The following is a 26,772-nucleotide window of genomic DNA, read 5'->3' on the forward strand; positions in this document are numbered from 1 at the left end:
CAAATATACTTTACTAAAACAATTTTAAACTTTGAACATGCCCTACTTTGCCCTAATTTGCAGATAAATAATTACAGAAAATTTAACCCTAACGAAATCAATTTTTCAACTAGTACAAATTTTTCATCATAGCTTCCTATTACAGAGTACGACCTATCTGATGTTCTTCACTCACGCTAAGTAAAACATGAAGAAAAAGGAAGAAGAACAGAAATGCCACTCACCGTGCCTGACTACTCTTGCAATGCAGTACCGTCGTCGCAAACTCGTTGTCCCTGAAAGCTTATGAGTACATGCCTTAACTCGCAGGTCGTCTACGTCTGGTATAGTTTTTGGAGGGAATGAAGATGAAGGGTTTGTCTGGGTTAGAGTAAAGCGTAAATGACAAAGGAGAATGAGGGGTTTTATGGAAATTCAAAACAGCCTTCACGATGCCGTTTCTGAAATTAGGAGGGGTCAATGGGTCTCAATTTAGAGGAAGACAATATCTACGTGGCGGAGAAACTGATATGTCATCGTTCCACCTTCTCCCATCCGGTTGCAGGGTCCGCTGTGAGTGGTTTCATGTGTGGTTGGGGTCCGGTTGGTCAATTTTATATTTTCAAGGGGCGCTTTGTCCTTCGTTCAAATGGTTAGGGACCGGATTGAGCATTTACTCATCACAATATTATTTGGCCACGTGTCGCAACAGTATTCGTCCACGTGTCATCCACTATGTCATCGTTGTATATGCACCAAATTAGTCCCTCACTTTGCATTAAGTGACTCATTTTAGTCCCTAAAATTGAATGTCGTGCACCAAACTAGTCCCTTCACCAGTCTTTTCTCATTTTTTCTATAAATTCAAAATTCTCAATATTTTTGAATGCATTAATTTCAATTCTATTTTTTCACATGTTCTTCAAATAAAGGCTTTTTATAAAATATTTTTTCTCTTGCGAATACCCTAACCGCCAACTTGGAGTTGACGTGAAGGCTTTTCAAGCACCTTCACTACCATTTCCGACTTTTTTTAGTACTTTTATAAAATATTTTTTTCTTGCGGATACCCCTAATAACTGCCGTCTTGGAGTTGACATGAAAGCATTTCAAGCTTCCCTCATTACCATCTCCGACCTCTTTTGTCTAGACTGCAGAGGTCAAAGATGGTAGTGAGGGTGCTTGAAGTGCCTTCAATCTAGCTCATTTACACATAACGAATACGTGTATTTCATAAGAAAAAAAATATTTATTTTAATTATTAATTTCTTGTTAAAAATATTTTTTTTTATGAAAAAAATATGTTTAATCAATTATATCATTATTTTTTTATAATAACATACTTATATATTACAAATTTTACCAATGTTAAATTATATGATTAAAACACTTGTATTTAAACGATATATGAAAAAAATAGAATTGAAATTAGTGTATCCAAGATATTAAAATTTTAAATTTAAAAAAATGAGAAAAAATTGGTGATGGGCTAGTTTGGTGCACGACATTCAATTTTAGGGACTAAAATGAGTCACTTAATGCAAAGTGAAGGACTAATTTGGTGCATATACAACGATGACATAATGGATGACACGTGGACGAATACTGTTGCGACGCGTGGCACAAACGGACACGTGCCAATAACATTGTGACACGTGGCACAACCATCCACGTCAGCATGCCACGTGTCACTAGTCACTACATCATCATACCATTACACGTGGCCAAATCATGAAATGACACGTGTCACTTACAGTCTACGTCATCATGCCATGTCATCACGTCGTTAATGGAAAATGGGTCTGGGACTAATATGGTGCACTTTTTTCAATCTCAGGGACGTAATTGGTGCAATTAGAATCTCAGAGACGATTTTAGTGCACGACGCCAATCTCAGGGACCATTTTAGGGTTTAACTCTCTTCCACTCACTCATTTCCATCGACAGATGGTTTTTTATTAGGATTTATATTAAATCAATTCAAATAATATTTCAAATTTTTAATTGACAAAATTTTTAAATTTTTTATATACTCTCTTGAGTATTAATTTTTAAATTAAATTATATATATTTTAAATTTTGTTTGTTGCATAGGAGTACATAAAAATTTAAAATATAATTTAAATATACGTGATCTATTTGATGACTCAGTTAATGGATGTCACGACTCTATTGGCATAGAATATAGAATCTTTTCTACTTAAGTTAGTTATACAAAGTTTGTTGCAATGTGATTCGGGTATATAAGGTACTGTTTGTTTGCAGAGATTGGAAATGAGACGGGGAGACAGAGACTCAATATTATGTTTGTTGAGCCAAAGACTGGTACTTAAATGTATGTCTCTGTCTTCAAAATTTCAGTATTTCAGTATCTCCAAAAAGTAGGGACACTAAAGACTGAAAATTTTAAAGACGGAGATTGAAACTTTAACAACATTTTGTACCTAAAATACCCACAATTAAAACTTAAAAATCCAACTCTACCCATTTGGCTTCTCCTTTCTCTACTCACTCAACCAACTCTCTCCTCCCACCACTCGTCCCTGCGTTGCCGCCGCTCGTCCTTATGCCGTCACCGCCGATCATCCCTGTGCATTAGCCACGCCCGTCCCTGCGCATTCGCCACACGCCCGTCACTGCTTGTGGACCAATGACCAATATGGTGGCTTCAAAAAATTTCCAGGAGAATAGCGGAGGTAAACGCTAATGAAAGGAAGAAGATTCTTAGCTAATAAAATGACCAATCTGCTTTAGGGAGTGTTGCAGATGAAAGTTGGATTATATTGGTCCTTGCTGTGATAATATTTTTTATCATGTATGTTTGGAATTATGGAAGCAAGCACAAGTATAAAACTGAAGTCAAACAAAATCTATCAATGGTTTTGATGCGAGAATTAGGTAGCAATCTAGGCACAATATGAACTCCTGGAATTGGTCTTCTCTATAGTGAATTAGTTAAAGGAAGTGGGGATTAGGGATTTCAGGTTTTATGATTTGGGGATTTTGTGTTGCTTTAATTTTAAAATAGGGGTAATTTGGTCATTAGTCTCATTTGTCTTTGTATTTATTTCAAATCAAATAGGATATTGAGACATAATTCAGTCATGTACCCTTTTACATCAAATACAATACTGAGATTTATTTTCGTCTCTGAGACTGAGAGACAGAGACGAAAATAAATCTCAGTATTGTATTTGGTATAAAAAGGTTCAGGACTGAATTATGTCTCAGTATCCTGTTTGATTTGAAATAAATACAGAGACTAAAATGAGGCTAATGACCAAATTACCCCTATTTTAAAATTAAAGTATCACAAAATTCCCATATCATAAAACCTGAAATCCCTAATCCCCATTTCCTTTTATTAATTCATTATAGAGAAGACCAATTCTAGGAGTTCATATTGTGCGTAGATTGCTACCTAATTCTCGCATCAAAACCATTGATAGCTTTTGTTTGACTTCAGTTTCATACTTGCGCTTGCTTCCATAATTCCAAACATACATTATAAAAAATATTATCACAGTGATGAGCGGATAATTTATACATTTTTTGGCATTGTTTTTACATAGTTTTCAGTATTATTTAGTTAGTTTTCAGTATATTTTTATTAGTTTTTAAATAAAATCACATTTCTGGACTTTACTATGAGTTTGTGTATTTTTCTGTAATTTCAGGTAATTTCTGACTGAAATTGAGGGACTTGAGCAAAAATCAGATTCAGAGGTTGAAGAAGGACTGCAGATGCTGTTGGATTCTGACCTCCCTGCACTCAAAGTAAATTTTCTAGAGCTACAGAACTCCAAATGATGCGCTCTCAATTGCTTTGGAAAGTAGACATCCAGGGCTTTCCAGCAATATATAATAGTTCATACTTTGCCCGAGTTTAGACGACGCAAACTGGCGTTTAACGCCAGTTCTATGTTGCATTCTGGAGTTAAACGCCAGAAACAGGTTACAAAGTGGAGTTAAACGCCAGAAACAGGTTACAAACTGGCGTTCAACTCCAAGAGAAGCCTCTACACGTGTAAAGCTCAATGCTCAGCCCAAGCACATACCAAGTGGGCCCCGGAAGTGGATTTCTGCATCATTTACTCATTTCTGTAACCCTAGTAACTAGTTTAGTATAAATAGAACTTTTTATCATTGTATTCGAAGTTTTGGTTACTCCGGTTCCCTTCTGGGGCCGAAACCAATGAACTCCATTATCACTTATGTATTTTCAACGGTAGAGTTTCTACACACCATAGATTAAGGTGTGGAGCTCTACTGTTCCTCATGAATTAATACAAAGTACTATCGTTTTTCTATTCAATTCAATCTTATTCCGATTCTAAGATATTCATTCGCACCTAAATATGAATGTGATGATCGTGACAGTCATCATCATTCCCAACCTATGAACGCGTGCCTGACAACCACTTCCGTTCTACCTTAGATTGAATGAGTATCTCTGGGATTCCTTAATCAGAATCTTTGTGGTATAAGTTAGAATCCATGGACGGCCATTCTTGAGATCCAGAAAGTCTAAACCTTGTCTGTGGTATTCCGAGTAGGATCTGTAAAGGGATGGCTGCGACAAGCTTCAAACTCGCGAGTGCTGAGCGTAGTGACAGACGCAAAAGGATCAATGGATCCTATTCAAGTATGATCGAGAACCGACAGATGATTAGCCATGCAGTGACAGCGCATTGGACCATTTTTACTGAGAGGACAGGATGTAGCCATTGACAACGGTGATGCCTAACATACAGCTTGCCATAGAAAGGAGTATGAATGATTGGATGAAGACAATAGGAAAGCAGAGGTTCAGGAGGAACGAACGCATCTCTATACGCTTATCTGAAATTCTCACCAATGAATTACATAAGTATCACTATCTTTATTTTATATTTTATTTATCTTTTAATTACTAAATCTCCATAATCAATTGAATCCGCCTGACTGAGATTTACAAGGTGACCATAGCTTGCTTCAAGCCGACAATCTCTGGGATCGACCCTTACTCACGTAAGGTTTATTACTTGGACGACCCAGTGCACTTGCTGGTTAGTTGTGCGAAGTTGTGACAAAGAACTAAGATCATGAACGTGCGAATTGAGTTTTTTAGTGCCGTTACCAAGGAATGGAACCGTCACGATTTCTGTGCACCAAGTTTTTGGCGCCGTTGCCGGGAATTGTTCGAGTTTGGACAACTGACGGTTCATCTGGTTGCTCAGATTAGGTAATTTTATTTTAATTTTAACCTTTTTGTTTTTATTATTCTTATTTTCGAAAAAAAAATTATTTTCAAAAATATATTTTTATTCAGAATTTTTAAGAATGAATTCTAGTGTTTCATGATGATCTGTTGAATCCTGGCTGGCTGTAAGCCATGTCTAATCTTTTGGACCGGGGTTTCAACTTATCATCACAAGAGCTTGTTGATCTTCACCCATTTGGCAGTTGCACACATAGTTGTTGTATACATGGGAGGTATCAATATCTGCTGAAGCTTGGCTGGCCATTGGCCATGTCTAGTGTTTTGGACCGGAGCTTTCACTGAAAGCTTGGCTGGCTAGTAAGCCATGTCTAATTTCTGGACTGGAGCTTTAGACTAACATTGCAAGATTCCTGGAATTCTCATTAAAATTTTTGAAATCCTTATTTTCTTTTTCCAAATAATTTTCGAAAAATCCAAAAAAAAAATTTAATAAAATCATAAAACCAAAAATAATTTGATGTTTCTTGTTTGAGTCTTGTGTCAGTTTTTAAGTTTGGTGTCAATTGCATGTTTATCTCTTTCTTGCATTTTTCGAAAATTCATGCATTGCATTCTTCATGATCTTCAAGTTGTTCTTGGTAAGTCTTCTTGTTTGAGCTTCATATTTTCTTGTTTTGTGTCTTTTCTTGTTTTTCATATGCATTTTTAATTTGTTAGTGTCTAAAGTTTGAAAATTTCTAAGTTTGGTGTCTTGCATGTTTTTCTTTTCTTGAAAATTTTCAAAAATAAGTTCTTGGTGTTCATCTTGACATTCAAAGTGTTCTTGGTATTCATCTTTGCATTCAAAGTGTTCTTGCATGTTTCCTTTGTTTTGATCCAAAACTTTTATGTCTTGAGTCTTTTTTATGTTTTTCTCTTTCCTTATTAAAATTAAAAAAAAATCAAAAAAATATCTTTTCCTTATTCTCTCATAAATTTTCGAAAATTTGAGTTGACTTTTTTAAAACTTTTTAAAATTTAGTTGTTTCTTATGAGTCAAATCAAATTTTCAATTTAAAAATTCTATCTTTTTCAAATCTTTTTTAAAAATCAAATCTTTTTCAATCTTTTTTTATGATTTTCGAAAAATTTCAAAAATTATTTTCAAAATATTTTTCTTATTTTTATGTCATATTTTCGAAATTAATGCTAACAATTAATGTGATTGATTCAAAATTTTTAAGTTTGTAACTTGCCTAGTAAGAAGGTTCAATCTTTAAACTCTAGACTCATATCTTTTTAGTTTCTTGTTAGTCAAGTAATCAACTTTAATTTCAAAATCAAATCTTTTTAAATTTCTTTTTCAAATCTTTTTCAAAATAAGTTTCAATCACATCTTTTCAAAATCAATTTCAAAATCTTTTCTAACCTCTTATCTTTTCAAAAATTAAGATTCAAATCTTTTTCAATCAATCTTATCTTTTTGTTTGATTCTTATCTTTTTTCAAAACTACCTAACTAATTCTATCTCTAATTTTCGAAAATCACCTTCATCTTTTTCAAAATTTCTTTTTAAATTAACTAATTGTTTTAAATTTAATTTAATTTGATTTATTTTCCTTGCTTAATTTTCGAATTTTTTATTTTAATTTTTAATTTTTAATTTAAAAACAAAAATGCTTTTATTTTATTTTATCTAATTTTCGAAAATTCTTCTCCCTCACCTCCTTCTATTTATTTATTCATCTACTAACATCCCTTTTTCACCCAAGAATTCGAACCTACTCCTCACCCTTGTGTTTGGATTCTCCTTCTTCTATTCATATCTTCTAATACTCACATAAATGAATCTCTATACTATGACATAGAGGATTTCATATTTTCTTTTCTGTTTTCTTCTTTTTCATATGAGCAGGAACAAGGATAAGAACATTCTTGTTGAAGCTGATCCTGAACCTGAAAGGACTCTGAAGAGGAAGCTAAGGAAAGCTAAAGCACAACTCTCTGGAGAAAATCTGATTGAAAATTTCGAAAAAGAAGGAGACATGGCCGAAAATAATAACAATGCAAGGAAGATGCTTGGTGACTTTACTGCACCTAATTCCAATTTACATGGAAGAAGCATCTCAATCCCTACCATTGGAGCAAACAACTTTGAGCTGAAACCTCAATTAGTTTCTCTGATGCAACAGAACTGCAAGTTTTATGGACTTCCATCAGAAGATCCTTTTCAGTTCTTAACTGAATTCTTGCAGATCTGTGATACTGTTAAGACCAATGGGGTTGATCCCGAGGTCTACAGGCTCATGCTTTTCCCGTTTGCTGTAAAAGACAGAGCTAGAATATGGTTGGACTCTCAACCTAAGGATAGCCTGAACTCTTGGGATAAGCTGGTCACGGCTTTCTTAGCCAAGTTCTTTCCTCCTCAAAAGCTTAGTAAGCTTAGAGTGGATGTTCAAACCTTCAGACAAAAGGAAGGTGAATCCCTCTATGAAGCTTGGGAGAGATACAAGGAACTGACCAAAAAGTGTCCTTCTGACATGCTTTCAGAATGGACCATCCTAGATATATTCTATGATGGTCTATCTGAGTTATCAAAGATGTCATTGGATCATTCTGCAGGTGGATCCATTCACCTAAAGAAAACGCCTGCAGAAGCTCAAGAACTCATTGACATGGTTGCAAATAACCAGTTCATGTACACTTCTGAAAGGAATCCTGTGAGTAATGGGATGCCTTAGAGAAAAGGAGTTCTTGAAATTGATACTCTGAATGCGATATTGGCTCAGAATAAAATATTGACTCAGCAAGTCAATATGATCTCTCAGAGTTTGAATGGATTGAAGGAATCATCCAACAGTACTAAAGAGGCATCTTCTGAAGAAGAAGCTTATGATCCTGAGAACCCTGCAATAGCAGAGGTGAATTACATGGGTGAACCCTATGGAAACACCTATAATCCCTCATGGAGAAATCATCCAAATTTCTCATGGAAGGATCAACAAAAGCCTCAACAAGGCTTTAATAATGGTGGAAGAAACATGTTTAGCAATAGCAAGCCTTTTTCATCATCCACTCAGCAACAGACAGAGAATTTTGAGCAGAATCCATCTAGCTTAACAAATATAGTCTCTGATCTATCTAAGGCCACTGTAAATTTCATGAATGAAACAAGGTCCTCCATTAGAAATTTGGAGGCACAAGTGGGCCAGCTGAATAAAAGAGTCACTGAAACTCCTCCTAGTACTCTCCCAAGCAATACAGAAGAAAATCCAAAGAGAGAGTGCAATGCCATTGATTTAACCATCATGGCCGAACCCAAAGAGAAGGAGGAGAACGTAAATCCTAGTGAGGAAGACCTCCTGAGACGTTCAGTGACCAATAAGGAGTATCCCTTTGAGGAACCAAAGGAATCTGAGGCTCATCTAGAGACCATAGAGATTCCATTGAACCCCCTTCTGCCCTTCATAAGCTCTGATGAGTATTCTTCCTCTGAAGAGGATGAAGACATTACTAAAGAGCAAGTTGCTAAGTACCTTGGTGCAATCATGAAGCTGAATGCCAAATTATTTGGTAATGAGACTTGGGAAGATGAACCTCCCTTGCTCACCAATGAACTAAATACATTGGATAGGCAGAAATTACCTCAAAAAAATAAGATCCTGGTAAATTCCTAATTCCCTGTAACATAGGCACCATGACCTTTGAGAAGGCTCTGTGTGACCTAGGTTCAGGAATAAACTTAATGCTACTCTCTGTAATGGAGAAACTTGAGATCTTTGAGGTGCAAGCTGCCAGAATCTCATTAGAGATGGCAGACAACTCAAGAAAATAGGCTTATGGACAAGTAGAGGACGTGTTAGTAAAGGTTGAAGGCCTTTACATCCCTGCTGATTTCATAATTCTAGACACTGGGAAGGAAGAGGATGAATCCATCATCCTTGGAAGACCCTTCCTAGCTACAGCAAGAGCTGTGATTGATGTGGATAGAGAAGAGTTGGTCCTCCAACTGAATGAGGACAACCTTGTATCTAAAACTCAAGGATCTCCTTCTGTAATCATGGAGAGGAAGCATGAAAAGCTTCTCTCACTGCAGAGTCAACCAAAGCCCCTACAATCAAACTCTAAGTTTGGTGTTGGGAGGCCACAACCAAACTCTAAGTTTAGTGTTGAACCCCCACATTCAAACTCTAAGTTTGGTGTTGGGAGGTCCCAACAATGCTATGAACATCTGTGAGGCTCCATGAGAGCTCACTGTCAAGCTATTGACGTTAAAGAAGCGCTTATTGGGAGGCAACCCAATGTTATTTAATCATATCTATTTTATTTTCTTTTTGTTATTTCGTGTTTTATTAGGTTGATGATCATGTGAAGTCACAAAAACTACTGAAAAATCAAAAACAGAATGAAAAATAGCATTGAAAACAGCACACCCTGGAGGAAGAGCAGTCTGGCATTTAACGCCAGAAACAAGCATCTGCCTGGCGTTAAACGCCAGAAACAGGCTACATTTGGGCATTTAACGCCAGAAACAAGCAGCAATCTGGCATTAAACACCAGGATTGCACAGCAAGGGCATTTTACACGCCTAATTGGAGTAGGGATGTTAAGTCCTTGACCCCACTTGATCTGTGGATCCCACAGGATCCCCTTAGGATCTGTGGTCCACACAGGATCCCCACATCTTCTTCTCTCCTCTTCACACCTTTTCATAACTCTCTTCCCCAAATACCCTTCACCATTCACCTCAATCACTCTTTCCCATCACTTCTTCACCACTCACATCCATCCTCTCTTCCCCATAAACCCCACCTACCTTCAAAATTCAAACTAATTTCCCTCCCAAACCCAACCCTAATGGCCGAACCCTACACCCCCCTCACTCCTATATAAACCCCTCACTCCTTCTTCATTTTCACACAACACAACCCTCTCTTCTTCTCCTTGGTCGAATACATCTTCTTCCCCCATCTCCTCTATTTTCTTCTTCTTCCACTACTTTCTTTCTTCTCTTGCTCAGAGACGAGCAAACATTTTAAGTTTGGTGTGGTAAAAGCATAGCTTTTTGTTTTTCCATAACCATTTATGGCACCTAAGGCCAGAGAAACCTCTAGAAAGAGGAAAGGAAAGGCAATTGCTTCCACCTCTGAGTCATGGAAGATGGAGAGATTCATCTCAAAGGTCCATCAAGACCACTTCTATGAAGTTGTGGCCAAGAAGAAAGTGATCCCTGAGGTTCCTTTCAAGCTCAAAAAGAATGAGTATCCGGAGATCCGACTTGAGATCCAAAGAAGAGGTTGGGAAGTTCTCACCAACCCCATTCAACAAGTCGGGATCCTAATGGTTCAAGAGTTCTATGCAAATGCATGGATCACTAGGAACCATGATCAAAGTGTGAACCCGAATCCAAAGCATTGGCTTACTATGGTTTGGGGGAAATACTTAGATTTCATTCCGAAAAATGTAAGGCTGACGTTCAACTTGCCAATGATGGAAGAGAACGCACGCCCCTACACAAGAAGGGTCAACTTTGATCAAAGATTGGACCAAGTCCTCATAGACATATGTGAGGAAGGAGCTCAATGGAAAATTGACTCAAGAGGCAAGCCGGTCCAACTAAGAAGGCATGACCTCAAACCAGTGGCTAGGGGATGGTTAGAGTTTATTCAACGCTCAATCATTCCTACTAGTAACCAGTCTGAAGTTACTATAGACCGGGCCATCATGATCCATAGTATCATGATTGGAGAGGAGGTGGAAGTTCATGAGATTATACCTCAAGAACTTTACAAGGTGGCTGACAAGTCCTCCACTTGGGCAAGGTTAGCCTTTCCTCACCTCATATGCCACCTCTGCAATTCGGCTGGAATTGACATAGAGAGAGACATCCTCATTGAAGAGGACAAGCCCATCACTAAGAAAAGGATGGAGCAAACAAGAGATCATGGACCTCAACAAGAGCATGAGGAAATTTTCCACCATGAAATCCCTGAGATGCCTCAAGGGATGCTCCTTCCTCCACAAAACTATTGGGAGTAAATCAACACCTCCCTAGGAGAATTAAGTTCCAATATGGGACAACTAAGGGTGGAGCATCAAGAGCACTCCATCATCCTTCATGAGATTAGAGAAGATCAAAGAGCTATGAGGGAGGAGCAACAAAGACAAGGAAGAGACATAGAGGAGCTCAAAAGCACCATTGGTTCTTCAAGAAGAGGAAGACGCCACCCTCACTAAGGTGGACTCATTCCTTAATCTCTTTGTCTATTTATTTTCTGTTTTCGGTTTCCATGCTTCATGTTTAATTATGTTTGTGTCTTTACTAGATGATCATTAGTGTTTAAGTGTCTATGTCTTAAAGCTATGAATGTCCTATGACTCTATCACCTCTCTTAAATGAAAACTGTTTTGAAAACAAAAGAACAAGAAGTACATGGTTTCGAATTCATCCTTGAAATTAGTTTAATTATTTTGATGTGGTGACAATACTTTTTGTTTTTTGAATGAATACTTGAACAGTGCATATGTCTTTTGAAGTTGATGTTTATGAATGTTAAATATGTTGGCTCTTGAAAGAATGATGAAAAGGAAAAATATTATTTGATAATCTGAAAAATCATAAAAATGATTCTTGAAGCAAGAAAAAGCAGTGAATACAAAAGCTTGCAAAAAAAAATTAGAAAATAAAAAAATAGCGAAAAAAAGAAGAAAATAGAAAAAGAAAAAGCAAGCAGAAAAAGCCAAAAGCTCTTTAAACCAAAAGGCAAGAGCAAAAAGCCAATAGCCCTTAAAACCAAAAGGCAAGGGTAATAAAAAGGATCCAAGGCTTTGAGCATCAGTGGATAGGAGGGCATAAAGGAATAAAATCCTGGCCTAAGCGGCTAAACCAAGCTGTCCCTAACCATGTGCTTGTGGCGTGAAGGTGTCAAGTGAAAACTTGAGACTGAGCGGTTAAAGTCAAGGTCCAAAGCAAAAATAGAGTGTGCTTAAGAACCCTGGACACCTCTAATTGGGGACTTTAGCAAAGCTGAGTCACAATCTGAAAAGGTTCACCCAGTTATGTGTCTGTGAAATTTATGTATCTGGTGGTAATACTGGAAAACAAAGTGCTTAGGGCCACGGCCAAGACTCATAAAGTAGCTGTGTTCAAGAATCAACATACTGAACTAGAATAATCAATAACACTATCTGAATTCTAAGTTCCTATAGATGCCAATCATTCTGAACTTCAATGGATAAAGTGAGATGTCAAAACTATTCAAGAGGCAAAAAGCTACAAGTCCCACTCATCTGATTGGAGCTAAGTTTCATTGATATTTTGGAATTTATAGTATATTCTCTTCTTTTTATCCTATTTGATTTTCAGTTGCTTGGGGACAAGCAACAATTTAAGTTTGGTGTTGTGATGAGCGGATAATTTATACGCTTTTTGGCATTGTTTTTACATAGTTTTTAGTATGATTTAGTTAGTTTTTAGAATATTTTTATTAGTTTTTAAATAAAAATCACATTTCTGGACTTTACTATGAGTTTGTGTGTTTTTCTGTGATTTCAGGTAATTTCTGGCTGAAATTGAGGGACTTGAGCAAAAATCAGATTCAGAGGTTGAAGAAGGACTGCAAATGTTGTTGGATTCTGACCTCCCTGCACTCAAAGTGGATTTTCTGGAGTTACAGAACTCCAAATGGCGCGCTCTCAATTGCGTTAGAAAGTAGACATCCAGGGCTTTCCAGAAATATATAATAGTCTATACTTTGCCCGAGTTTAGATGACGCAAACTGGTGTTCAACGCCAGTTCCATGTTGCATTCTAGAGTTAAACGCCAGAAACAGGTTGCAAAGTGGAGTTAAACGCCAGAAACATGTTATAAACTGGCGTTCAACTCCAAGAGAAGCCTCTACACGTGTAAAGCTCAATGCTCAGCCCAAGCACATACCAAGTGGGCCCCGGAAGTGAATTTCTGCATCATTTACTCATTTCTGTAACCCTAGTAACTAGTTTAGTATAAATAGAACTTTTTATCATTGTATTCGAAGTCTTGGTTACTCCGGTTCCCCTCTGGGGCCGAAACCAATGAAATCCATTATCACTTATGTATTTTCAACGGTAGAGTTTCTACACACCATAGATTAAGGTGTGGAGCTCTGCTGTTCCTCATGAATTAATAGAAAGTACTATCGTTTTTCTATTCAATTCAATCTTATTCCGATTCTAAGATATTCATTCGCACCTCAATATGAATGTGATGATCATGACAATCATCATCATTCCCAACCTATGAACACGTGCCTGACAACCACTTCTGTTCTACCTTAGATTGAATGAGTATCTCTGGGATTCCTTAATCAGAATCTTCGTGGTATAAGTTAGAATCCATGGACGGCCATTCTTGAGATCTGAAAAGTCTAAACCTTGTCTGTGGTATTCCGAGTAGGATCTGGGAAGGGATGGCTACGACGAGCTTCAAACTCGCGAGTGCTGGGCGTAGTGACAGACGCAAAAGGATCAATGGATCCTATTCAAGTATGATCGAGAACCGACAGATGATTAGCCATGCAGTGACAGCGCATTGGACCATTTTCACTGAGAGGACAGGATGTAGCCATTGACAACGGTGATGCCTAACATACAGCTTGCCATAGAAAGGAGTATGAATGATTGGATGAAGACAATAGGAAAGCAGAGGTTCAGGAGGAACGAACGCATCTCTATACGCTTATCTGAAATTCTCACCAATGAATTACATAAGTATCACTATCTTTATTTTATATTTTATTTATCTTTTAATTACTAAATCTCCATAATCAATTGAATCCGCCTGACTGAGATTTACAAGGTGAACATAGCTTGCTTCAAGCCAACAATCTCCGTGGGATCGACCCTTACTCACGTAAGATTTATTACTTGGACGATCCAGTGCACTTGCTGGTTAGTTGTGCAAAGTTGTGACAAAGAACTAAGATCATGAACGTGTGAATTGAGTTTTTTAGCGCCGTTATCAAGGAATGGAACCGTCACGATTTCTGCGCACCACACAGCAAGGACCAATATAATCCAACTTTCATCTGCAACACTCCCTAAAATAGATTGGTCATTTCATTAGCTAAGAACCTTCTTTATTTCATTAGTGTTTACCTCCGCTATTCTCCTGGAAATTTTTTGAAGCCACGATATTGGTCATTGGTCTACCAGATTGGTCATTTCATTAGCTAAGAACCTTCTTTCTTTCATTAGTGTTTACGTCCGCTATTCTCCTAGAAATTTTTTGAAGCCACCATATTGGTCATTGGTCCACAAGCAATGACGGGCGTGCGGTGAATGCGCAGGGATGGGCATGGCTAATGCACAGGGATGATCGGCGGCGATGGTGCAAGGACGAGCAACGACGGCAATGCAGGGACGAGCGATGGGAGGAGAGAGTTGGTTGAGTGTGCAGAGAAAGGAGAAGCCAAATGGGTAGAGTTGGATTTTTAAGTTTTAATTGGGGGTATTTTAGGTACAAAATGTTATTAGAGTTTCAGTCCCCGTCTTTAAAATTTTCTGTCTTCAGTGTCCCTACTTTTTGGAAATACTAAAATACTGAAATTTTGAAGACAGAGATAGAAATTTAAGTACCAGTCTCTGGCTCAACAAACATAATACTGAGTCTTTGTCTCCTAGTCTTAGTTCTGGTCTCTGTAAACAAACATTACCAGTGTGCTCTGCAAGGTAGAGAAAGCCAACTAGGTTCTTTCGATCGAATAGGGATGGACTCTTATTCATTAATGAGAATCATCCAACCGATCAATCCATCTCCATCGAGTTCTTTTTGGGATAAGGTTATTTAAATTATATTTCAAATTTTTATGTACTCCCATGCAACAAATGAAATTTCAATGTACTCCCATACAACAAACAAAATTTCAAATTTTTATAAAAATCCTACAAAACAACCATCAATCGATGGAAGTAAGTGAATGGAAGAAGCAATCGTATTAATAATTGGTGGTTAGAAAAAAAATAATCGTGTTAATAGTGGGCAGCTTAACAATACACTTATCTGCTTTCACTTATTTCAACCGTTAGAAAAAGTAAACATGTTAATGTGTTTATTTTAAATGAACAGTCCATCTTCCCTATTATTTATAATGGACTGTATATCTTCCCTATTATTTAAAATCGTTCATTGTAAAACCCGTAAAATTAGTAGATAATTAGCTAATAAATTAGTTGTTTATAAAAGAAATTAGAACAATTAAATTTTATAGTTTAATGAGATAAAGTTAATTAAAATAAAAATTTTGACACTAATTTTAAAGAATTTGGACCAATATTGAGCCAAACGGGCCAAATCAGACGAACCGGGTCCGTATTGGGCCCAAGACCCAACCCAATTAATTAAACAAAAGAGCTTCAGCTCTCTCTCTCTCTCTCTCTCTCTCTCTCTCTCTCTCTCTCTCTCTCTCTCTCTCTCTCTCTCTCTCTCTCTCTCTCTCATTTCATACACACATGCTGGAAACTTGTGGAGGAGGAGAGGAAGAACATGCAAATCCTTGGCTTGATTTCAATCTCAAATAACTTTTGATCCAAAACTCCGATTACCGCACCGTTTGTGGCCACGCATTTACCGCGACGAGCTCTACAAGATCCATCCAAAAATTTTATAGGTAAGCCTCATTCTCACTCCATACAGATCAGTCCTTAATTTAAAAAATTAATTGGGTTTAGTGTTGAGAAATTGTGTAATTTCGGTGTTTAGGACCGAATCAGTTTCGTGGACTTGCTTAGTCTTTTTCCAATTTTACGTTGGTAAGGTGAGACAACTATAACCCTTGTCAAATTAATGAATTTGTGAATCCTAAGGTAATTCTAGTGTTGCTATATGAAAATTTAGATTGAATTGTGTACTTGGAAACAATTTGGTGATATTGGAGGCAAATTGGCAAAGTTGGGAGCTTGAACTTGAGCTTGAACTTGGGGGGTATGGATATTTGTTAACGGTGGATACTTGAGATGTTTCGAGCTTAGGGAGGAATCGGCCAAGGTATGGTTTCAGTTTCTCGTAACTAAAATGTAATATGTCGTGAAAACTTAGGTTAGCTAACCGTAGGGCAGGATTGAACTATTTATATTATTGACGATTAGATTTGGTGGACATGTATGCAGGTTGGAAATGTTAAAATTGTGATTGAGACTTTTATGTTATGATATGTGATATTGTATGTGAATATTTGGAATGGAAATGTTGATGTTGTTTACGATGTTGGCATAAAGTTGTTTGAGAATTTGGATTATTGATTGAAATGGTAATATAATGGTAAGTTGGTGTGTATGAGGAAGTTGTGAGATGAACAGGGAAGATTGAAATATGAATTGGAAGGGTTCATTGCTATGTTGGTAAGCTTTGGTTTTGATTTTAAAAAGTTTGACATTTATTGCTTTGAAAGTTGAGTTTTGGAAGTTTTGAGAAAAATCTTGATTTTTGGCCAAGTTTGGTGGAGCATAACTTGGCTTTCAGACCTCCGAACTTTATCAAACTGGTCTTGGAAGAAAATTTGGTCCGAGAGATTTTCACCATTTGAATAATGGAGGAAAAATATTTTAAAACGAGAAAGTTATGCGCGATCAAAGATTGGTGTAAAAAACAGAAATTCTGGACTTAGCAGCTTTTTGCGATTTCTGCTAAGCATGCGTATGCGAGGAACACACGCGACGCAAATAGTCCATTCAGGTTGGAATACTCACGTATGCGAGCAAGGGGGTTGCGTACGCGACCACCCATTTTTAGTCGTGTGCGTACGCACAGTAGGGGTGTGCATACGCACATCCCCTATTTTTCTAAAATATGAATTTTTGTGGTTTTAAACCATTCCTCTAGCTTTCAAAGCCTTTATAACTCTCATTTAAAGCCTGGTAGATAGATTTTTGGGTAGCGAAGTATGGTTAGGACTGTTGGGGAAGATATCTTGTTGGTGAAGAAAGAGGTAAAAGTGAATGATGAGGGTGGCGGAAGTACTATTTATGTAATAGGCCTGAGGGCTACGTTAAATTATGATTTATGGCTGATAATGATTATGTTTGAGATATACGTGACTGAGTAAGACGTAGTGGTGTTATCCACTTACTCCGGGTATGAATTAAGAATGAATAGATGAATGAGAATGAATTTTTATGATAATGAAATGTGTTTCTGAATGTAACTCCGGGTAAGATACAGTGGTGTTATCCACTTGCTCCGGGTAAGAGTCAATAAGTCGGGTAAGATGCAGTGGTGTTATCCAGTTGTTTCGGGAGAGTTCAAGACTTCGGGTAAGATGCAAGGGCTGTGTTCTATCGCCGCTTGCTCCAGGTCGAGAACTGTAACACCGCCTGAGTAAGAGGCAGAGTGAAGTTGTCCCCTGCTCCGGGTACGCGGGTAAGATGCAAGGGTTGCGGCGTTGTCCCACTTGTTCTGTGTTTGGTGTTATGTCTATGGTTAGCTACCAGGACATGTCGGGCTGGCTATGTAACCGACAGTTGATATCAACAGCCAGTAGAAAAGGCATGCATCATATGCATCTGTTTGTCTTGTTTGAGTTTGCATTATTTGGGATTGCCTTTGTGAAATTACTATGCTTACTTGCTACATGATTTTCTTGTTGTACCTGTATACTACTTGTGTTTGCCTCGTCTGTTTTGTTTGTCTGTGTGGTTCTACTGGTGTTCGGAGAATTGGAGGAAAGGAGATAATTTTAGGGATTAAGTTAGAATTGAGATAGAATCAAGAATCTTTAGATAATCTACCCTATTTATGGTCTTAAATTTACAAACTTTAAGACTTGAATCTGAGTGTCGGAGTTCTAAGATCGCCTTTGGCTTTTCCGGGATATTATATGTTAGAGATGTAGGCAAAGTTACTATACTGAGAACCTTTGGTTCTCATCCCATACATATTTTGTGGTTTTCATATACAGGATGTGAGGCACCTCGCTGAGGCATGCTAAAAGCTTTTGATAGCGAAGATCTTTGTGTTCTTGGGGCTTTACTTTTGGCTATATATATATATGTATATATGTAGATACTTATTATCTCTACTACTTATGTATATGATGTATTATTCCTCTTAAAGGTTATTTTGGAGAAACAGGTTCTGTAATTGTATTTTTGGTGTCTTTTGGGTTCTCCTATATATATATGTATATATACTTATGTGCTCTGGCCGATTTATCTTTCCAAGTCGAGTCATGAGCTTTGTTATTCGTATATTGGAACTCTTTTGTTTATAACCATGTTTAGCTTACTCTTATCTTGCTTCATTTGCGTTATAGCTTCGTGAGTATTGCGCTTCTCGTTTTAACACTTTTGTTTTAACTTTTCTTCAAAAGCTCCTAGTTATAAATATTTCTTTCAACTATATTATGTGTATAAATCTTACTTTTAGAGGTCATAATAACTCACCACCTCTATCTTATGACTTAAGCATAAGGCTTTGTGTGGTAGGGTGTTACATTCATCTTCCTTATTATTTGAAACGTTCTATTTTTAAGAGTTTGGTCCAATTTAAATTATTAATATTTTTTATTATTTTCAAAAATTATATTTAATTATTTATAAATACATATATCTCGTTTACTCGTTTACACTGTAAACGAGACACATTAAAAATTATCTCATTTACAGTGTAAACGAGATAAATAAATGTAATGTAAATTAGTAAATATGTTACAAATTATTTATTTTAGTAATTAAAATAATTAAATTATTTATTTAAAAAATCCGTAGAAATGGAACTGCAATGCAAATAAACAGGAATGCAAAACGCAACATAAGTTTGATCATGAAAAAAAAATTTGCAAAACACAACCTATACTTGACATTTAAAAAAAGAAAAAGAAAAAAATAGATGCAAAATACAAACTGTGTTTGGCATATGGGTGGTTTTTTTCCTAGAAAAAAGCAAGTTACAAGCTACGTTTAGTAGGTGCGAAAAATAAGATGTAACCTATGTTTTACAGGTGCATTACTCCATAAGTAAATGTATATGTGATACGTGTTTTTGGATTGAATGATTTTTTTTTTCTTGATTTGGCCTTTATATTATTGATGAAGCTGCGTTTTGAAGTTAAACAAAAAAGAGAATGAAGTTTCATGAGTAAGAGGTTGAAGAACCGTGTTCATCAACTTCAACTACATTCAATTTTATTTATTTTTTTTGAGTGAATACTCTATCTGATCCCTGACAATTATCTCGAAAGGATAACGAGATCCCTAAAAAAAACACACACAATCCGGTCTCTGATATTTTTTTTGGGACTGATTAGCCCCTGTGCCAAAAAAATAACATTGATTTTTTTTTGCACAGGAGCCTCGTTGTCCTTTCGAGGTAATTGTCAGGGGCTATTTTAGGTTTTTCTCTATTTTTTTTAGTTTAGTTAAAATAGTTTGTAATTTTATATTAGTTGTAGAGTATGTTATTGAACATTTGAAAAAATCTAAATATATAAATTTTTTATTTTTTAATTTTTTATTAATATATTAAGCTATTTTTTGTTAATGTTATTATTATTACGGTTATTATTATTATAATTGTTGTTAATATTCTTACTGGTGTTATTATTACTGTTATTATTATTAGTGTTATTAGTATTATTATTACCATTCTGCTAGGGAGACAATGAAAAATCTAAACAATGTGAACAATGGACTCCGAATTTGACCCAATACAAGAGAAAAAAAAGTAAGAAAAAACTCTCCAAATTATCTAAGCCAAAAAACCCAAACAGTTATTCCAAAAAATTAATCATCCCAACCCAAATACTAAAGGAATTCACCCAAACACTCTCTTCCCCCTAAACCGTCTGCCACCCCTCACCCTCATCAATCACCCCACCTCTCCGACATTAGAATCTCCCTCATCGGCCATCATCGTCCACCCTTGTAGTCCCTCCTCCATCACCGTCGCGGGATCGTCATCAAACAATCATCCACGTAGTTATTAAAATAATCATCTAGCTACCTAGTGAAATGACCATCCAACATTTGTTAATTGTATATACTTAAACTGAATCAAACAAAATACCATCCAATTAAGAATTAAAATAACCATCTACATACCTAGTGCATGAACATGAGACATTACAAAACGGTTTAACCAAATCGGACTCCATTTAAGTGCATGTGAAGGGTGATGCACGTATGAAATTAAAATGTAGCCACGTCTGTCCCTGTATATTGATCGGATCTGTCGCGGATGGTGACGCTGGGACGGTGAACGCAGTAGGCTGCGAGAGAGGCTGCACGGCCGGTGGCGAGTAGGCAACACAAAGGAGGTTGTCTGGGGCTGGTGCGGTGCAATCGGATGTTCATGGAGAAGCTAGGCGGCATTGGCTGAAGGCTGGGCGGCGACGGGTGGGCAGCGTGAAGAAGACTGTCCGGGCCTAGTGCGGTGCAATCGGACGTTCACAGGTTTGTCCCTGTATGTTGATCGGATCTGTCGCGGATGGTGATGCTGGGACGGTGAACGCAGTGGACTGTGAGGGAGGTTGCACGGCCGACAGCAGGTGGGCAACACGAAGCAGGCTGTCTGGGGCTGGTGCGGCGCATTGGACGTTCGAGGAGAGGCCGAGTGGCGTTGGCTAAAGGTTAGGCGGCGGCGGGTGGCAGCGCGAAGAAGGCTGTCTGGGGCTGGTGCGGCCCGATCGGACGTTCACGAAGAGGCTGGGCGGCGTCAACTGAAGGTTGGGCGGCGGCGGCTGGAGTCTGGGCAGCGTCGGATCGGAGAGCGGGGAAGTAAAGCGGCAGCTAGGTTACTCTGCAGGCCAGAATTTGCGATTGAAGAAGAGAGGTTAGCGTGATATTAATGTAATTGCACTGTTTGTGATTTGGTTTAATTTGATATCTTTATTTTTTAAATCTCAAAATCTAAAATTATTAATAATTAATTAATCATTTGATTTATGATTTTAATTTTTTTTACGCTATTGTTCACTTATTTACTATTCTCATTGTCTTTCTATACTTTTTTTTATTCTTAATATTGTTAGCACTGTTTATTATTATTATTATTATTATTATTATTATTATTGTTATTATTACGTGTAGTACACGGCTGCTATATTATTATTACTGTTAATATTATTAGTACTACTAGTATTATTATTATTATTATATTATTATTATTACTACAATTAATGTCGCTATTAATATTAGTAGTCCTAAAAGATTTCATTCTCTTCGATATTCACTGCATTTGTTATAAGTTTTTGTTGGGCAACAACCGCTGCTATTATCAACCAAAGTTACTCAATAAAGTAAAAAATTAAATTAGGATTATTCCTTAAATCCTAACAGAGCAAAGCAAAAAGAAATCCTAGTAACAGAGTAGTTTTTTCTTTCAATTTGCTGATGAGGATATACAAAAAAATTTGAAAAAATGCTCCAAAAGTCTTGTTGAAAGACTTTTGGCATATCGAAAATTTAGTGCGAGAACGCTAAAAGCTACACTATTTTCAATTTGGAGACAACCATATACTTTTAGAGTTATGGATTATGGGAGAAACCTATTTCAGTTCTTTTTCAACAATGATGTTGATTTGTTGAGGGTGGAAAAGGGTGGTCTTTAAATTTTCAAAAATTACATCTTATATGTGAAGCAGTAGAACCACAATAATCCTATAATGAGTTTTAATTTACTCATGTTCCAATGTGAATACAATTGTAGGGACTTCTAGAACACTGTAAAACAAAAGTTTGGGCAGGAGAATTGGAGGGATGATGGGAGAGGTGATGGACGTTGATATGTTCATAATGAGAAAAAAGGAGGAACGTATCATCAAAGTTCAGGTGCCGCTTGATATCACCAAACCGCTAAGGAGAATTATGAAGATTTCTGGTAGTAATAACAAAATTATTGAAGTTCAATTAAAATATGAAAGAATTGGCAATTTTTGCCATTACTGTGGTGTAATTGGTTATGAGATTAGAGCCTGTAACAACTTTCTAGAGGACGTGGCGGCTGTGAATAAAAGAGAAGAGGGGCGGGATGCTTGGTTACGAGCAGATTAGTTGGGGAGAAGAGTGGAAGAGAGACAACAAGAAAATCACAACCCTAATCATGCTTCGAGACCTGAGGTGGGAGATTACCGATCAAAAATACCAACACCGGTGAATCTAATCCAATGTTTTGCGAGGTGATCCGTTCAAGACCGTAATTCACAGGTTAGAGAGGAGGAGGATGAAATTCAGAGCGTAAATAGGAAATTAATAATGGAAGGCAGTAAGAAGAATATAGACAAAGGTAAGGATGTGATAGAGGCAATAAGGGGGGAGAGGAATAATAATTTAGAACAACCTCACACTAATATTCATGCAGGTGAGGGGGACTGAGGTATTGAGGAGAAGAGAAGACAGAATCTGAAAAAATTAGCATGAAAAGGGAACTCTACTAACACAGTAGTAGGGCTGAAAAGGAGAACAGGTATGGCTGGAGATAATACAGCAGCGAAAAAATAGTGTATTGAAGAGCACGAGATAGCTAACAAGGGGAAGGATGCCACCCAACAATTGGCACCCAAGGAGGTATGAAGATGCTATCGTGAAACTGCCGAAATTTGAAAAAACCCCTGACAGTTCACAACATACAAAGGATTAATTAATCCCATTTTCCCGTAGTATTATTTCTTAGTGAGACTAAAAATAATACTTTGAATGTGAAAGGTATTCTGAAGAGGGTTGGTTTTAATTCAGTCTTTACAGTGGAACCAAACGGCTAGTCAAGAGGATTGGCAGTAGCGTGAAAAGAGGGGGTGAAGGTGCATATCCTACATCATGAGAGTTTTGTAGTTTATTTTATAGTGAAAATACAACAACAACAACTAAGATAGGATGTATTAGCTAGTGGAGTGGCAGAAGAATTCGACCTCTAATTCTAAAATAAAAATTCTAGAAATTAAGAGCCGAATTACAGAGGAGATAGTGAAAGGTGAACAAGCTAATAGGCCTTTTATTTGAGTATGGGAAGCTGAACTAGAGGAGGCACTGGAGCAAGAAGAAAGGTATTAGCGAGAAAAGTCATGGGTCCAATGGTTGCATTAGGGAGACTGAAATACGAAGTTCTTTCATTCCAAGTTTCAATCTCGGAATAGGAAGAATAATATCCGGGAGTTGGAGGATGGGGAAGGTAACATTGTTACAGAACCTAAGGGTATTGCTGCTGCTGCCAATGCTACTTTGAAACACTTTTCACTAGCAGCAACCCTAGAGACACAAATTTGGAGCTAGAAGGAATCCCCACAAAGGTTAATGCTTTCACAAACAGATCTTTAATAAGACCGGTGTTAGAAAGAGAGGTAAAAGCTGCAGTTTTCTCAATCAACCCCTTCTCTGCCTCGGGAGATGATGATTTTACTACAAAATTCTATCAGTTTTTCTGGCAAACAATCAAAGGAGGCATCACTCAAGCAGTCAGGAGTTTTTTTCTGGAGCTAAAATTTTAAAAGTATTTAGGGCCCATTTGGAAAGTTTCAAAAGCTATTTTTTTTTTTACTTTTGACTTATGAAAAGTCATATTAATAGTATTTAGTACAATTTTTTAGATATGCTTTTAAATTCCCGAAAAGTAAAATAATTTGACTTTTCTTCTTCTCAAAAGCTATTTTATCACTCCTATTTATTACATAACTTTAAAACAAGTATTTCTATGATAACTTTCTAAACACAAAATAACTTATTTATAAGCTGCTTTTAATATAAGTGCTTATGTTTTAAGCTCTTTTTTCAAAAGAACTTAATTGCAGGGGTGTGGGTGGCAGATTATTTCCGTCCTTAATTCGCGACATCAGAAGAGAATATGATTCAAATTTTATCATTATTATGGAAACTCACATTAGTGGAACAAGGAGTGAATATGTAAGAAGCAAATTCGGGTTGGACAGCTCCTTTGTGGTCGAAGCGGCTGGTCACTCGGGTGGAATTTGGTGCTTATGGGACTCCTCTACTTGGAAGGTTGATGTTCTTGAACATACGAATCAGATTGCACACCTCAAGATGTCTAGTATTAACTCTTATCCCTGGTTAATTTTGGCAGTGTATTAGCCCCCAGCGCTTAACTAGGAGGCATCTTTGGAATAGTATTCACAGTCTTTTTGATAATATCAATATCCCTTGGTGTATTCTCAGAGACTTTAATGCTATGTTACATGATTATGAAAGGAGTGGCGATTCTAACAGGGTTGAGAGAGGAGCCTGCTCTGAGTTTCAAAGTTGTGTGTCTGATTGCGGGCTTGTTGACATTGGCTATACGGGTTGGCCCTTTACATGGAGAAGAGGAAATCTTGTTGAAAGATTAGATAGAGGTTTGACCAATTTGAATTGGCAGATTGCTTTTCCAGAAGCTGTTATTAAACATCTGCCCATGTTTAAATCAGACCATGGTCCTCTCTGTCTTCAACTTACTAACTCTGTTCTGAATAATAGGTAAAGAAGACCGTTTCGCTTTACTGCTGCTTGGCTCTCTCATCCAGTCTTTAAAAATTTGGTAAATAGTTCCTGGGATATACAAAACTCTTGGTCTGAAGGCATCAACAACTTCAATGATTCTTTGAAGGAATGGAACACAAATATTTTTTTAGGGATATACTTAAAAGGAAAAAGACCCTTCTCAAAAGACTTCAGGGCATTGCCTCTAGCCTCTCTCAGGATAGGAATGATTTTTTGGAGAAACTTCGCACTGATCTCTGGAAAGAATATGAGAATATTCTTGCTCAGGAAGAATTATTGTGGTACCAAAAGTCAAAATGCAAATGGATCGAGTTTGGTGACTCCAACACTAAATACTTCCATGGTTCCACCATGATCAAAAGAAGAAAAAATAAGGTGACCTCGCTCCTTGACTCTAATGGGACTCCGGTAACTGATATTAACACTTTAAGTAATATGGCCTTTTCCTTTTTGCTGATTTATATCATGATTCTATGCCTGATGTTCCCTTTGTCCTTAATAATTCTTTTCCTCATCTTAGTACAATCGAGTTAAATTTAATTGGCAAGGAATTTTAGGTTCCTTAGATTGAAGAAGCTGTGTTTCGTATGGGCAGCCTCAAATACTCGGGTAGGGGATGGGCTTCAAGCTATCTTTTTTCAAACCCAATGGGATAAAGTGGGGATTGATCTATGTTCTCTTGTCCATCAAATTTTTTTATCATCCTGAAAGAGTTGAAGAGATTAACGAGACCTTATTAACTCTTATCCCGAAGACTGAGGTGGTAACTAGCCTTCGACAATTGCATTCGATAAGCCTGTGCAATGTTACATACAAAGTGGTCACGAAGATCTTAGCCAATCGCCTAAGAAGGCTTATGGACAAGCTAGTGGTGCCAACACAATGTAGTTTTGTACCTGGAAGGCAGAGCACAGATAACATTTCTATTTTTCAAGAAATCATACACTCCATGCGGAATAAGAAGGGCCCGAAAGGTTGGATGGCTATCAAGATCGATCTTGAGAAAGCATACGATAGGATTAAATGGAGTTTCATTAAGGATACTCTTATGGATATCGGCCTTCCGACTCATATTATTAACCTTATTCTATCATGCATTTCTACTGCAAAAATGAAAATTTTATAGAATGGTTAGGAGCTTGACGAGTTCTCTCCTACTTGAGGGATTCGGCAGGGTGATCCCATATCACCATACATTTTTGTTGTGTATTGAATGCTTGTCTCAACTTATTAATGTGGCTGTTCACCATGGCTTTTTGGAATCCCATTCGCATCAAGCGAGAATTTCCCGATATCTCTCACCTCTACTTTGCTGACGATCTTATTCTGTTTGTAGAGACCAACCTTGATCAAGGGATATGATTAATAAATAACTCAATACTTTCTGTGAAAGTTCCAATAAAAAAGTTAGCTATGACAAGACTAGAGTTTTCTTCTCTAAGAATGTTGGCCATAATGTGAGAAGCGGTATAAGCAAGTCCTTAGAATTCTCCAGAATCGAGGATCTTGGTAAATATCTGGGTGTTCCTACTCTTGATTCCAGAGTCTCTAAACATATATACCAAGAGATCATTAACAAGATTAATACCAGACTTAACTCTTGGAAGGCTTCCTTTTTTTTCCTTGCAGGGAGATGTAGTCTGGTGAAATCTGTTCTCTCTACTATTCCTTATTATACTATGCAATCCGCTCTTTTACCTTCCTCTACTTGTAATACTATTGATCGTAAATGCAGGGGCTTCCTTTGGGGCAATACTGAGCGGTCAAAGAAAATCTATCTTCTAAGCTGGAATAAATTTTGTGCACCTAAGAACACAGGAGGATTGGGTATTCGTCATATGAGTACTGTGAACCATGCCTTTATGATAAAGGCGGGTTGGGGCCTTATTGAAAGAAAAGACTCTTTGTGGGCCAAAGTTCTCCGATCCAAGTACGGGGGTGGAAATGATATTATCCCTAAGGTTGAGAGGAGGAGGAACGAGTCCAACCTTTGGAAAGGAATATGCAAAGTGTGGCTTGACGTCTAAAAAACTACATTTGGCAGATAGGAGACGAGTCTAAGATTAACTTCTGGAACCATAATTGGGTCCCAGACGTTGGCTGTCTTAGTCAATATGCGAACCAGGTTAGTGTTCAAATTAACACGAATAATACTC

At 37.2% G+C, this 26,772-nt stretch overlaps 1 non-coding gene across 1 annotated transcript; it reads right to left on the bottom strand.

The window, feature by feature from the left end:
- Window positions 1-7,599: 7,599 nt before the first annotated feature.
- On the bottom strand, window positions 7,600-7,707 carry LOC148573451 (small nucleolar RNA R71). Its single transcript, XR_015906651.1, has one exon. It is a non-coding gene; the product is annotated as a small nucleolar RNA R71 (small nucleolar RNA).
- Between the last annotated feature and the right edge of the window lie 19,065 nt (window positions 7,708-26,772).

This window comes from Arachis ipaensis, chromosome B2 (assembly GCF_059453495.1).
Source record: "Arachis ipaensis isolate K30076 ecotype BB chromosome B2, ASM5945349v1, whole genome shotgun sequence".
Taxonomy (NCBI): domain Eukaryota; kingdom Viridiplantae; phylum Streptophyta; class Magnoliopsida; order Fabales; family Fabaceae; genus Arachis; species Arachis ipaensis.